The sequence below is a fragment of the Mya arenaria genome, chromosome 5 (assembly GCF_026914265.1).
Source record: "Mya arenaria isolate MELC-2E11 chromosome 5, ASM2691426v1".
Classification (NCBI taxonomy): domain Eukaryota; kingdom Metazoa; phylum Mollusca; class Bivalvia; order Myida; family Myidae; genus Mya; species Mya arenaria.
The window spans coordinates 792,742-808,954 of NC_069126.1; the positions used below are offsets into that span (position 1 = coordinate 792,742).

The 16,213-nt window shown below is 34.9% G+C and overlaps 2 long non-coding RNA genes across 2 annotated transcripts; both read right to left on the reverse strand.

The window, feature by feature from the left end:
* Positions 1 to 250: 250 nt before the first annotated feature.
* On the reverse strand, positions 251 to 7,291 carry LOC128234973 (uncharacterized). Its single transcript, XR_008261088.1, has 3 exons — positions 7,259 to 7,291; positions 1,935 to 2,023; positions 251 to 308 (listed from the first exon to the last, which is right to left on the reverse strand). It is a non-coding gene; the product is annotated as an uncharacterized LOC128234973 (long non-coding RNA).
* LOC128234972 (uncharacterized) lies at positions 3,919 to 5,881 on the reverse strand. Its single transcript, XR_008261087.1, has 3 exons — positions 5,524 to 5,881; positions 4,777 to 5,182; positions 3,919 to 4,533 (listed from the first exon to the last, which is right to left on the reverse strand). It is a non-coding gene; the product is annotated as an uncharacterized LOC128234972 (long non-coding RNA).
* Positions 7,292 to 16,213: the final 8,922 nt, after the last annotated feature.

Sequence of the window (16,213 nt, forward strand, 5' to 3'; positions counted from 1 at the left end):
AATGGCAAACACCTAACGAGATTTATCAAGTAGTTTTCAGAGAACTTTCAATTTGGAAATTCTATTAGACAATGCGGAACGCTCAAGAATGTTAAATCTGCTTTTCAAATCGAAATGTCATATCAATTCCTTTTTGGTGGAGATATAAATCAGTGGAACAAAATCAATGTAGTTGAAAACAATAGAGATGAATATGAAACCTTACAGAATATTCATGGTGAACGCTTTTATCACTGGAAAATGTATTTACCTTTTGTGGTGCTTGTAGTCTAATTCAGGAAATATAGTCCTCTTTACAGTTGTCACACCTGAAGCATACACAAACAAGTTTTATAGTCAACTATCAGTGCATGTTTGAAGTACTCATTACACAACAGCTTAACATTTTAAATGTATAGAACTCCTTAACGTCGTAAATGTAAAGAATTGCTTAACGTCTTAAACAAGATTATATAAGCATAATTTATATACAAGCTTACACATCTCCTCCAATTATCAATTATCAATCAGGATGGTGAAATGTGTTTGACAAAAGTAAGTGTGTATTAACTATATTGAAACATATAAAAAAAAAACAATTTCACAACCTATGGTCCTACAGACACCTATCACTAAATCACTACACAACAATGAGTGGGCACAACAGTCACTTGGACAGAAAGCCTTCTATTATATTAGCACATTGACAAGATGTTTTTATTATGGCCTTATTTCTGGACACTGCCATGACAGAGCTCTTTAAGCTGCATAATGTGTTTGTGAAGCATATTTGTTCTCACTCTTGAACAATCTTCATTATAACTTCCATAATTTGACACAGCACTGCCCTATGAAGTCGGACAGTCTTGGGTACTAAATTCAGTGATTTTTCTTCAGCAGAAGCCAGCAAATGAGAATGAACTATGACACAAATATGGTAGTCAATGTCTGTTGAAAATTACTGAACCAAGCAAAAATTAGTGCAAGTACAGTTTTAACAACTAACTCCACATATTTTTAGTGCAAATTGGTCTTTGAGGTCAGACCAGGAAAAGTGCTGAAAACTCCCAACATTATTCATAAACAAGATCCCCTGGGATTTAATGTCTAGAACTCTTTATCTGGGAGGATCTTTCTTGGACCTATTAAATGCTTTATTAGCAAATTGTCTTATATACTACATTTTCCTGTTCAAAAGATAAATGTATCAATTTTATGTAAGAATTTTCTGACTTATGTTGAGAGATTTTTATTCAATTTTAACTGTAAAATAAATAATGATTTGGTTGCGAGAAATCACCTATCATGTACTTGCATTAAGCATGGTATTTGCCCAAAAAGGACATTTATGTTTCTAACTAAATAAGCACTTGACTAGACACAGGAGATTGGATATATCCACATACATGGTAGATCATTCCTATAAGATGATGACCTAGCCTTCCAGACAAGTTTATTGACCAGCAACATAAGAAGAAAGTACTGTCCACTTATTTGGACACTTTATGGTCAAAGCCGTCTGCTCCAACATTCTGTTTGATTGATCATCTCACAGAATTCACTGCCATAAGTCTACAAGCCTGACAGAATTCTTTGAGACAAGTAATTCCACTGTCTGAATCTTCCCATATCTACTTATTAAGCAATGCTTTACTGAAACCCAATGCCAGGGTTTTAAAGCGAAAAATTTGTTTCTTAGGCAATCTACTTGATTGTGATTTTATTAGAAGACAATTCTTTTCTTCAAATGAATGTCTGAGGTTTTAATGTCTGGCACGCTGCGAACATCAAGCTACGTCGCAAACATCAAGCTACGTTGTGGATTCAGTTTCAAATTATATCATCAGTTGTGGCTAGTTGGTTGAAATCTCATTATTATATGGACTTACAAATATAGAAGGAAAACATTTGAGGCAGAAATTTAGCTTTGAGCTTGATATAAAGCATTACCTTACATTTAGAAAGGGGATAGTCATAGTTGTCTCAGTGCTCCTGTCTTTGCAGAACCAGTTCTCATCTGGAATCAAATGGAAGGAAAGGAATCCTGTAATGAATATATTAAAATGTTCTGATAGGAAATACTGGTTAGATAAAGATAAAGGACAATTTTATACAAAGTTCACAATGGTATGTGTTTTTGATCATTTTCAGGATAATAACTCAATACCAACTACTGTGTTATTTACAATGACTGAAAGAGGCAAATCTTTATATATATATATTTTTGGTAGAAACAATGAAAGTTGAAGTCTGAAAAAAAGGAGGAAATGTGTCAACATTTATAAGAAAAATACAATATGTCTTCTCTTGCGATCTTGATGTTTAACCAATACAGTCACGGACCTATCATTGCATAATATAAATAACACATATAATCATTTATGTTCGTCACTTCATATTGTCAAGCATCAAAGTCTTGTTAGCAACTCTTGTTACGAGCCCTTAATTATCGACTATCATTTAACTCTTACATAAAGACTGGTACAAGCATCAATGTTACTGTAAAGACGTTTATGTTTTCTTTCATGTGTTAGACCAGCTCTAAATACTAGATATATGAAGGTCATTACAGAGATCAAAGTGTTCCATTGTCTGTATCATCCTCAACAGACTATCATCAAGCTATTTTTGTGAACTCTCCATCAATAATAGCGCCTATTTGTGCTCACATATAGTTATGTAGTTAAAAATATTCATAAAACTTACAGTTTACTCAGACGTCTGACACTAAGACCTAACATTTTACAGTCATATATGTCTGAAAAATTTGCTGTGTCATTTTTAGTGTTTAATAGGCGACTAACAAATTAAACCAATATCATCTAGTATTCAGGGTGTAAAGGGTATACGCTATTCTCTGCTAGACAGGCACCTGTATGGTGACACTATCTGGTCCTTGGAGCAATTGACCTTACGACAGGATTTGATTGACAGGTCCTATCAGCCAATCAGAATGTAGGGCTGATAAGCCGTGTTACTATCCGCCATTTTGTCCGTCAAACTGACCAGAGTCCGTCATATACATGCGCTGGCAATTCCTCGCCTTTTTAAGTATTATGGTAAAAAGGTGTTGTCATGGCACTTGTAATTCGGATACAAGGTAGCCAGGCCGACTAAAGATGGCTTCCAATTCGTTCCGTATTCGAAACCAGCGAGTTATTTAGAAAAATGCAAGTGCTGTATCAGACTCTGTGGAAGACCTCATCAACAGCTGAACTTGGAAATTTTGAAAGATCGTTCAAAGGCGAAACATCTATACGTCTGTACCAAAGTATTTTTTTGAACAAAACTACTTATTTCAATCCACTCAAAATTTATTTAATACTGAAATTGTCCGTGCATGACCTAAATAAGTGTTACTATTTTTAAACTATAAACATCGTACATTTATGCTTTGGCTTGTGTTGTCAAATCGGCATTAATGGCCATTTAATATCAGGTTCAACATGGACACGATTGATTTCATTCAAGATAGAGGTATTTTTGTTGATACCGTTATGTAGTTTTTATAAACTGCTTTGCTTTCAAAGTAAATCAGGAAATATCGTACAACTAAATTTTTGTCCGAACCATCGCATGCTTCCGAATCTCATCTACTCGTATGGTTCCTATGTAATCAATGGCTTTTGTAGCTGTCATTCCGACACATTTCATAGATTTCTTATTTTCATATCAACACTTTGTGACGGGAAATCCAATCAAGAAAACCCTGACTCTCAAGCAGCTACTGTATTTGACCAGCTCACACCAGCTAGGCCTCCTCCAAAACTCAGATAAATATTTGAGCCACCAAAACAAAACGAGAACAGATCGGTCTGAATCGTTAAGTTATTATTTTCTGTATAAAACAATTTATTTCACTGTACATTTAAATCAATTATTTTGTTCATTAGAACTTGATTCTGCCAAACATGTGCTGTAAAGACTTAGACTTATTATGAAAAAAGAACAAGTCGAACATGTACATATTTTCATTGTTATTCTTATATTTTGGGCCATTTACGTAAATCTACAATATTTAATGATAGTTCATCCAATGTTCAGAGTCCGGATCACATGCACACTCGATTAACAGTATTCTTAAAGTTCCACTCTCACAGAATTCTAGTTTGACACTTTTTGTCTCAGAATCGGCTTATTTTGGCATTCTTTAAATTAAGACCTAATATATAAATAACAAAGCAAACTTCTCCGAGCCAAAATATGATAAATGCAATCTAATCCTGTGCAAGTTGTCAAAGTGATCAATCTGTGAAAGTGCAGCTTTAACAGTGAAAAATAACTTCTGCTAATGCTATATATTTTAAAATATATTTGCCATTGCAATAAAGAAATATTCACCTACAATATCATACATAAACACCAAAGAAATATCAAAGTTTAAGTAATGTTTGCAAAACAACAATGTATTTAATAAATCTGATATTAAATATGCAACAACTGGTGTTATACTCCAGAACTGAAGCTAACATCATAGAGGTACATCCTTCCAAGAATCCATCAAAACAACATGCTGAACAACTTCAAGAACTCTCTTCAAAAGACCACACTTTCCTGAAATAAATAAAAGATGCCAATATTAAAATAAATCAGTTACATGTATTGTTAAGTATTTTAATACTAGCTGTAAATGCTACTGCCTTTGATGTTTGCTTTCTACATGTATATCATAATGAAATATTGACAAGATAATAGCTAATGTTTTGTGGTTGTTGTTTTTCTCTGGACAAATAGTCCATTACTTTTGTACAGCAAAGTAAAACTAAATGTTATAAAAAGCTTTAAAATAGGTCCTACCGATTATTTGTAAAAATTGTCATCATTGGTTTTCTCTTGCGGTTGACATTGCCTGGACTGGCAAATATCATGTGTGTGTGTGGGGGGGGGGCGGTTTCCGGTCTTATGCTAGGTCCCCTGTGGCGGTAGGCTTGTTGAAGACAATAATAAGGGGACTTCCTTATTTCCATCAATCAGAATACTTTAATGGTGTCAACGGTAAATAGCAGGAGACCCTCCACCAGCCTTAACCGGTAAATGGGGGGAGGGTAGTGTGTGTGGGTTAGAACCAGCTGCCCGGTCAGCTTAGTTGGTTAGAGTGCCGGGCTAGTGTTCTGGTGGTTGTGAGTTCGAACCCCACACCGGGGGCACTTTTCCTCCCAGGTCTACTTTTACAGCCAGAGTGTGTGAACATGTTCCACAATTTCTGTAAGAACAAAAATCAAAGCATGTGAATGTTTGAGCAATGCAAAAGTTACAGATTGATATCACCCACGATTGTCACTTGTCAACTATTACATTATTATTCATAAGGGAGAGTGTTCAATTGCTTAGAACTGAAACTTTTTATGCATAACCCCATTAACCATTTCTGCTCATACTATAGAATACAAGGTTATACTGTATAGCTGGCATGTAACTGTTATTTAATGTCACTTCCGGGTTCCCCATTCGGGCCATTTATGATTTACTCATACTGTGCGATGATTTAATCTTTATTTCAACAATACTGTAAGAAGGACCGGTGTTATTAAAAGTTAAACTTACCCTTGTTTGCATTTACAGTATGCGTCACACACACGCTTTTCCTTTGTATCGATGTCAATGTTGACAACATGGCGGCTATCCGATTTTCTCTGACTTGGATAGATTTCACACCGTAAATGTTAGATATCGTCATTTTCTAAAGATATATCGAGCCTTCCGATGTAGCAGCCAGTAACAAATTCCTTTGACTTCTATTTTTTTCGCATTGGTATGTCACATTTATGATAATTTGTCAGGAATATCGGAAAGCGAAACGACGCGATACGCCATTACTTCCTCGTTTGTTTGACAGACATAGACAGAGTTCGCTCCCTTGATATCAGGGGGCGTGGCTTAGAAGCCGCTGTCGTAAGGTCAATTCTTAGTAAGTTTTCATGCAACAATTATTTTCCGAGATAATATAGCACATATACTTCATTTTTTACTACATTATACACTTTAAATAACTTATACATTTAAATGCATTCAATAACATTTAACTTCAAATCAAGGATGTAAAAAGCTTTTTGAAATCCTCTCATCATTTTTAGGACAACTAAAGCAGGAAAGCCAGTTAAAATTTCAAGTGCTTTTGTCTTCAACGCTGCTGATAAGATGATAAAATAGCGTGACACAAATATAATATTTTTTCCTGGTTTATCAAGGTATGAAGATATTGACATAATTGTAACACTTAACATTATCAGGCATTTCTTAAGCTATAGGGGAAAACATTTACCATTTTATCATACAGTAGTTGCCAAGCATATGAATACCATTTTTGATTTCTAGAAAATAAAAGTCAAGGTAGTTCTTTATGTCTTTATAACTTAATATTTTACACTTGTCATCTAAAAAATTTTAACTTGTCATCTAAAAATTACAAATTATTATTTTCATTACACCATTATGGTACAAAGACTGACATTTAAAAGTTCAGAGTTTTCCTCATTATTGTTTATAAGAGAGAATTTTAATGTCAAAGTTTTTTCCTCATTATTTTTGCAATTTACCATTTAATAAAAAGTAAGAGATGATATTTTATTATTGCAGGACTTAGTTTGGGAATCAAATAGTAAAGTTTGTTTAAAGAGACAATCTTGTATCGCCACCTGACAAATATTTGCCTAGTCAGGCTAACAGCAAATCGATTGACGTAGACAGTGTCTATACAAGGTAAAGTTGATATTTCTTTATATCTGTCTACCATCGCCCTGAAATTACCATACCGGGGTATAAACCGAGTGCGAATGATTATTGGTAACCCGATCAATATGGTATTATTATTCAAACCACGTAAGCTTGACAGACTAGACAGTTTTTGAGAAGTTTTCCCTGTGCGCAGCTATATGTGCCAATTACGAACGTACGGGTTCATGAACTAACAATACTGTTCATCTCCCAAACAAATAAATAGAAAATATATAATCTATAATTAAACTAATATATTTGAAGAGCTTCATACTTTAGAGCATACACCAGGGACATGCATGTAGGTGTTTTGTACACTTGTACCGTGATGATCAAGTAATGAGCTTCTCCTTAGAAATCATCATAACCACACTTCAATCAAATGACTGGTATGCAGGTAAAATTGTTTCCAACATTTGACAACTACATGTATTTCTGTTGTTGTTTTTTATACTTCTGCATTTGTCACACAGTCACTCGAGCAGTAGCATGTTGTCAAAACATAATCATAACATTTGATGTATTCACTCTGAATTTTTTTCTTTTAAATAATTAAAAAAATTACCAGAAAAAGTCAATCCATAAACATTCCCGTTGCCTCCAGCAATTCTGTCAACCTGAAGAAAAAAATCAAACAGTTCAATACTCCCTATATAGTAATTTCCATACCGTATACATCATTGTTATTGCCTACAACAATAGATTTCAGGAATTTGAAGTTCCTTTATATGCCTATATTAATACCTTAAAACATCCAGCAAATACTTATTAAAACACTTCTTTCCTGTGTGTAGAGAACAATCTGAATTCATTCTATAAGTTAAACTTAAGTCTGTCAGCTTGCATAATATGGAGAAATAAGATTCATTTTTTCAAAACTATTTTCTAGTGTACCATATTTGCTCTTAAATTATTTATAAATGTAAGATATGGTGTGGAGTAGGTTTTTACCCCCACCATATCTGAAGGGGGTGATTTGGACTGGGGGAGGGGGGTGAGTGGTGCTATGCAAACTACATCAGATTTAGAACTTGTGATATCTTAAGGGACCTGGTAAAACTGAACTTGATTACAATGCTTGAATGTTTTACTAAAACTTGCCATTATTGGTACATCTATGGTATATGACGGTAAATGACATAAGACGCAAAAGCATACAGCAACAGACTGCATACATGCTTAATGTTTTGTCTGCCTCTTGTGAGTGGGCATGATTAATACACGAGTGCAGTAATATACATGATCAAGTTCAAAGTTAGAACCATTCTATTGGTTACACTTCTGTTGGAAAATGAGCCATTACAGGGTAAACATTTTAGTTTTAAATTAATCCATTAAAAATATAAACCATGGTGAAGTTAGTTCCTCGCAGGTTTTATTGCCCAAAGAATACTTGAAAACAAACAATACCACCAAAATTGGCGAACTGTTTGATTTAACCAACATTCACTGACCAAGTTGTTGTAACACTTTTAAAGGACAGTTTGACCTTATCAACATTAACCCGATATTTAGAATTCACCATTTTTTTTAACATATCAAGGTAGATGTTAATGTATTCAACCCAATTTTACAATGCATTTGTGTCCAACTGATTACATTCTATTAAGAAGTTCTGTGCTGTTTATCTGGTTCTAGTTGACACACAAAACATGATTGATATTCAAAGCATGGACACCAGCCAGTCTTTAAATAACTCTTGTACTGAAAATGCCATATCTAATTCCTTCTATAAATCAAAACCAAAAATATGGAAGTAAAAAACACACTGAAAGATTTGTAGGTTATTTTTCATCTAGATCAGTTCACTGAGTGAGTACAGTGGAAACTCACTAAACCGGACAAGGTCCGAACTGGGCAAAATTTCCGGTTTAGTGAGGATTCCGGTTTAGTGAGGATTTGATGTACGGAGTAAATTTACTCAAAATATTAACTGAGTTATCCTTTAGAGGTAAGTTGAAAACTGGAATAAAATGAAAAGGGACAGTTCTTCGACGTTTAGACAGAGGTTGAGACATGATTAAAGCACATGCAAAAGTGATAAACATAATTAAACATTTCTGCATTTCTATAATCATCTTTTTTTCCAAGTCTTTAAATAAAACAACTCGCGTAATTTAATGCTTGTTAAGTATGTTTGATAGTTTAATTAACGCACCGCTCTGATTTGATTCAATCATAGAAGTCTTTAGATGAAACAACCCTCCAAAATGATCACTTTCTAGTTCTTTATTTTCTGCAACAAACAAATTATGTTTCAATCAATTTTCTTTTCACACGTTTGATTATTGTTTGATTATCGCGCGGCAGTCAATCCTAAGCGCAATCATCATTATCGATTATCAATATTTAACGACACACCGGCTGTCAAAACAAAGTGACACGCGATTCCCGAATTCCTAATACCGTATTTTCTCGACTATAAGACGGGGAAATTGGGTCCCGATTTTTAACCCCAAAGTAGGGGACCCGAGCCGTCTTATAAGCGAGTCGATAAAATATTAAAAAAAGATTCAAGTCAAAATCAGTAAAATTTTACATAGGGCATTCGTCTATCCAGTATATCGTCTGCTGTTACAAGTATGGGGCGATTAAGTAAACAACAACACAAAATCTCTTCACCGCGCGTGCTCTGACGTCACACAGAGTACCGTTTGATCTGCATTTTTTCTCATGGCGCGTGTCAGTATAATTAGTTTGATAGATATATCAAATCATTAAATTGGAATCTTAATATGATGTAGGTACCTAACTGTCAATTTGATTAAGCAAACAAATGACAATGCGAATATGAATCCTTTATGTTCGTCGCCAATCAAGGGGCCCTATTGCTAAACAAACACATATTCATTCACTGCCTCGGCTTTTCGCAGTTATGATATTGAAGCCATTTATTTTCATGGTGTTATTTGCGGTTTATTGATCACAACAAAATGGTCAATCTTTTGATTTTAATTGGGTTGACCATTCAAAAAGGTTAAGATAGGCAAACTTATGCAGAGTTTACACACGACAATACATTTGATTGGCTTATTTGATATTACGAATTAAAAACATAAACGTAATTCTTTTATGATATTTATTGATGCCGAAGAACTTCAGTGGTGTCTTCACTGAAAATAATAAACAAAAACAAACATAAGTTGTTATTGATTAATTATTACAATTCCGATAAGTAACGACCTGTCCTGCAAACTTAAACGCGTAGCCATGTACTAATTTTTAACCTACCTCCAAATAGAGAGCTCACAGTTGACCGCCATTTTCTTTGAGTTAAACAAAAACAGTTACCGCGAAAGTCAATAATTGTCCTTTGAGCTTGAACATTTTTACACATTCGGAGGAATTCAAGCATTTTAGATTTGCTGAAAAATTGACCCGTCTTATAAGCGAGTCGAAACAAAAAGCACCAGATTTCATGGGCAAAGTTAGGGGGTCGTCTTATAAGCGAATCGCCTTATAGTATTATTTTATAGGTAAAATTACGTTGACAACGAACAAATTTTCTCCATTTTTTGTCCGGTATCCGGAATTCCAGGGGTCCGGTTTTGTAGGGATTTTTTTACATTGAAAATAGAAGGGGAAAACTGGGACTCTGAAAAAAGTCCGGTATCCCGAGGATTCCGGTTTTGTGGAGATCCGGTTTAGTGAGTTTCCACTGTATATAGAAGACACAGTGACATAGATATTTGGTGAACTTGTGTGACCCTGTAATGACATTGGAGTGGCTTTTTTGAGTGCAGATAATGGACTGAACACTCTTATCTAGTCTCTTGGCTAGACAGGAAGCTATCTTTAACAAATTGCCTTAAAATATTATGAAACCACAAAGTGATTGAGAAGCAAGACAACAATTCAGATAATTATGCAAGAATGCATCTACTTTTTATAATATGAGCTGGTCAGTACAGTAGCATTAAAGATCAGTAGCCCAATTACATTAAAGGATCTTAGTTGAAAAAACAGATGTCACAGATCCAAGTTGATTTCTTTCATTTCCTCAGCTTTTTAAAACTTTATTTCTGGCAAATGACAAATTTGAAATAATGACTGCCAAGTCATGCTTTTAAATAATTTAATTAGTTATTCAAGTTAACTTACAATTTTGGTTCTGAATAGTCTGACATTTAAACGGGTCTCTTACTTTTACCAAATAGTGACAACACTGTCCTAAGCAAATGGAGGGTTTGGTGCCAGGTGAGCAAGACAACACTGTCCTAAGCAAATGGAGGGTTTGGTGCCAGGTGAGCAAGACAACACTGTCCTAAGCAAATGGAGGGTTTGGTGCCAGGTGAGCAAGACAACACTGTCCTAAGCAAATGGAGGGTTTGGTGCCAGGTGAGCAAGACAACACTGTCCTAAGCAAATGGAGGGTTTGGTGCCAGGTGAACAAGGGGAGGGAGCACAGGGGTCAAAAACAGCAATTATTACCTCCTGACCCATCAGTAGGCTGCCCAGCCATCACACATCATCCAACAAGGATACAGCACCAAGCATTAGATGCCCCTGCAGTTCCAATCTCTTCAGTCTTTATTTTGGTAGTTGATTTGGTTGATCAGCACCAGGAAAGACTCTGGAATATAAGGCAAAGCCATCAAAGATAATGTTCCAATCAAACATGATACTTTCTAAGCAATGCTTCATTACATTTGATTCAGATTGAGAGTTAACCTGGTGTGTTTTTTATCAAAAATGATCATTCTAGGGATCACACAAGGAAATCCAACTGGCATATTTCCAATGTTTGTCTCCGAAAGGCAGATACATTTACACATTGACAGACACTTCAACAACAGTGTCAGGCCTTTTTCTAGGCATTTTGGGGACACTTATTTGGACCTATACTTGAATGTTTATAGATAAAATCATTCATTTTGGAGTTCAAAATCCAAAGGTAACCTGCAAATTGTGAATTTTGCATGATTTTAAAGAAAATTTCCCATTGGGTCATAATATCTGATCTGTAGAATGGCTAAAAAACGGCCTGGGTGTTCACCAAAAATGCTGCTTGGCAAGGAACCAGATGCAAATAATGAGTTTGCAAAATTACTAGTAGTCAATGAGTCCATGAAGCCCTGTGTCTATTCATCCAGCCTTACGATGTCTCTGGCCTCATTTGACAATGTCTCCGGAACTCATGTGACAATGTCTCTGGCCTTACGTCAGAATGTCTCCAAGCACAAGACAGAAAACTTTTCTAAGTCATTGTTTGCACGTAACCTGAAGCAACCAGTGTGATGTACCCAGCCAAATGTGACAATGTCGAAGGTTTTTGTTCTGCAAGTAATCTGAAGCAACCAGTTTCCTTTGTCAAGTGTCTGGTCAAAGTTCCAATTGTCATAATTCTAAGGTCAGTAAAAAACTGAGACAAAGACCTCTTGTTTCATTACCAGTGAGACGTAAAAAAAAAACGAGTTATATGCTACCAATTGGTTTAATGAAATATGTTAGTGAATGATGACACTTTTTCTATGGAAGATCATGTCAATGAATAATCAGGAAGTATACACTTCATGTTGATTTCATTGGCATTGAAACAACTCAATTCTTACTGGTGTGTCTTCAAATAATCCTTTTTCCTTTCTAGCTCAATATGGTATGTCTCTCACTCCCCATCTATGAGATTCGGTATCATTAATGATTTTAGACATCAGTGAGGTCAAAACTTCTGCTGTAGTCGCCAAGATAAAACAAGGGCAACATTTATATATTTACAGGGATTATAGTCCATGTTATTACTAAAATAAAGTACTTTGCACTAAATCCGCATTGAATTGTATACTCCTTTATTATCAGCAATTACAAAACAGAGATCTTTTGAAATTACTGTTTCAGCTATGGTTATCTTGGCCATTTTAGGATGAATGCAATTTTAACTCATGGTTTATGATACAAAGTTCAGATCAGATTTTTTTATAATAGTCAATACAGGTGGACAGCATCATATTACTAAGATCACCTATTTCAATTCTTGAAATGCTATACTTGAAAATATTATTATTTTTCTGCTATGGCTTTTGTTGTCCTTGTGTCTACAAATTTATATTTAAATACTAATCTCTTCTTTATACTTTAAACAAAATACAGCAATCATTGTCATGTTTTGCCAATACTTAAATACAAAATGTCTACCAATAATGTCTGAACAAGAATTCCTCGGGCATACCTTAATATTGAACTAAAATGACTAACACTTCCAAAGCAGTATTTTTGCGAATACTTCTTTTAACTTTCCTTATGTCACATTCAGAAAACTAACTTCATAAAAGTATTTCTCACATTAACACAACATTGGCACCATTAAATCCACTTAGGTATATTTTTTGTTAAACTAAGAGTGTCACATTAATGTTTTAAAATATACATAAAACACGTAACACAAGCGAGGACGGATACGGGCTATACTTAGCCTGTTAACGCTGTGACCTACATGTACACCAGACGATAGACAGACAGATCTCATGTACACAGTCACCAGTACAGACTGCGGCAATTTAGTGTATTTATAACCCACAATCATATCAACCACTCTGCCTTGATTTAGGTACTGCAGAGAGCATGTCAGACAGAACATATCAGAAAATTCAACAGTTGACTCCAACGCTGATAAACCTGTAAAAAAAAGCATGCTGTGGCTTTTCAGGCAATAATTTATAAACCAACCACAAAGATACATTTAATGTATAGTTTTCTGACAGGTCTATTTTAAGATAAACTAGGGCACAAGTAATTGGTTACGGTAGTCTAGTTATATGCTGAGGTATCAGCTGATAGAGGTTGTGTGAGGTCGCATGATTCCCCAGTGACCAGGTAACCAATTGAAAAATACCATTTGCCAGGTCATGACCCATATTGACCTTAGCCTTAAATAACCTTGGATCAATGGAGCTGGCTGAGGACAATGGGAGTTTAATGGTTGGGGGAGGGAAGGACTTGATATGTTATTACCAGCACTGTAGTGTTACATCTAATAACACTTAATACAACCTAAATATGCTTATTTGCATATGATTAATACTTAATACAATTAACTCACCTGGAACCAGACTAGTAGAATTTGATTCTTAAATAAAGATAAATATATGTTCTATAAAACTTCTGACATTATTAATTATTTACATTAATAAACAAAAGTGAACAGCTTCTTGGCATTTTCATTATCATAGATAACGTTTATTACTAACTTCATATACTAACTTTAAATCATTTTAGACTTCACAACTTGCACACAAAACTTTGTGTAATTCACAGCGTAATCAATGTATAAGGTTTCACCAATTCATTATTCGTAAGATGGATATCAAATCAGCTGGTCAGGAAAAAAACACAAGCTTAAAATCTGAGACAATCATTAAAACCCACTTAACTTTCAATGAAATCAGAAAAACCTGGGGTTGTTTTTTTTACAGTTTATTTTAAGACCTAGTATAATTTCTAAAGATGCGTTTGTGAAAGGTGTGAACAACATGTAAGACAATCTCATCATTTTCCGCCGCCCTTAACGAAACCCGCAACACAAAGAAAATGTGACACAATTGTATTTTTTTATCGTTTCTATTTCAGACTCTTAGCGTGGGAAAAAAGTAGTTATCTCTGCGCACATATTACATTCTGGCATCACTTTTTTGCCTTAAAAAAACTTTATTAGATTTTAAGACTAACTTGAACACTACTTTCACCATGAATCCATCTTAGGCAGACTTCAATTAGAAAAGCTGAATGAATGATACAAAAACCAAATCCTGCAATAATTTCCGAGATTATAGGTCTGGTTCAGCAGATGTTTAAATGACATAAGAAATATAATTAAACAAAATGCTAATTACAAATAAACATTCAATGTAACACAAAGTTCATGCAATGGAGCAAACAGAATTGCATTATAAAATACTTGTTGCGCAGTATTTAGTATTATAATACTAGTTCAGTGCTGACAATAAGGCAGCATCTTCTACCATGCAGGTTTGACAGATAATGTAATTAACATGGTAAGTTGAATGATGTAATACCTTGTTGCAGACAACATATTTCTCTGGATAAGAACAGAAGTGAACAATAAGTATAAAAGTGCAGAATGAATAATTTTATGACAATACTGCTTTTCTATTATTACATGCCAGGAGTCAAATATTTTTTTAGTTATTTTTCCATTAAATTCCATATATATTTATTAAACAACTGATGCAGCTTGATGACATTTCAGTGATAATAATGGTATTATTATTCTGAAAAATTGCACCCAAATATTCCTACTTATTTTATTCCTAGACATTTTCCGATTTAATGCACCTTCTAGAGTTGGTCTCCTATCGAAACAGACAAGGAAATTACCAGAGAGCAGCTGACATTAAATACCAGTCTAGACATTGCTAAGAAAAATATGAATCTAATAAGAAATCCACACCATGCAAAGTCTAAGTCCGCTTATTTTCGATGCCAATGATTTCCTTCAAAACAGACAAAATGAAAATGACTTAGCCTAAAATAAGGGCAGTAACTCTACATCTAGCTAGTTTAACAATTCTTTTATAACTAACCTTGCATGGATTCTAGGAAAATGGCTTGTAACATTTTACACAGTAAATTATAAAAGTTTATAACCATACATTACTGAAAGCTATCATTTGACTTTCCAATATAGTAATATTCAGATGATACACAGTACATCAACCCTTTTGTGTTGTTTATTAAAACGAACATTGACCTAGACAGTAGACACTCTGTATTAGAAGTGAGAGAGACAAGAATTATTTATATGAGAAGATGAGAAAAAATATTTGTCGAAATGTAACTCCTTTATTTTTCTGTCAATGTCTGAATAATCTGCAGAGAAAACAATGGAGTTTCTGGATCGCCAGGTGGAAATGATCTTGCGTGTGATTCACAGGAAGGGAAATGACAGCAATGTTATCCTGATGTTGGAAAGGAGACAGTAACAGAGATGGCTGGGTAAGATATTTGGGGCGTGTCAAAAACACCCAAGACATCCACACAGTATCATGATTAACTCCAGTGAACCCATGTTACAGTGGTACTGATGGTCAGTTTTACACCCAAGACATCCACACAGTACCATGATTAACTCCAGTGAACCCATGTTACAGTGGTACTGATGGTCAGTTTTACACCCAAGACATCCACACAGTACCATGATTAACTCCAGTGAACCCATGTTACAGTAGTACTGATGGTCAGTTTTACACCCAAGACATCCACACAGTACCATGATTAACTCCAGTGAACCCATGTTACAGTGGTACTGATGGTCAGTTTTACTCCAGTGAACCCATGTTACAGTGGTGCTGATGGTCAGTTTAACTCCAGTGAACCCATGTTACAGTGGTGCTGATGGTCAGTTTTACTCCAGTGAACCCATGTTACAGTGGTACTGATCGTCAGTTTTACTCCAGTGAACCCATGTTACAGTGGTACTGATGGTCAGTTTTACTCCAGTGAACCCATGTTACAGTGGTACTGATGGTCAGTTTTACTCCAGTGAACCCATGTTACAGTGGTACTG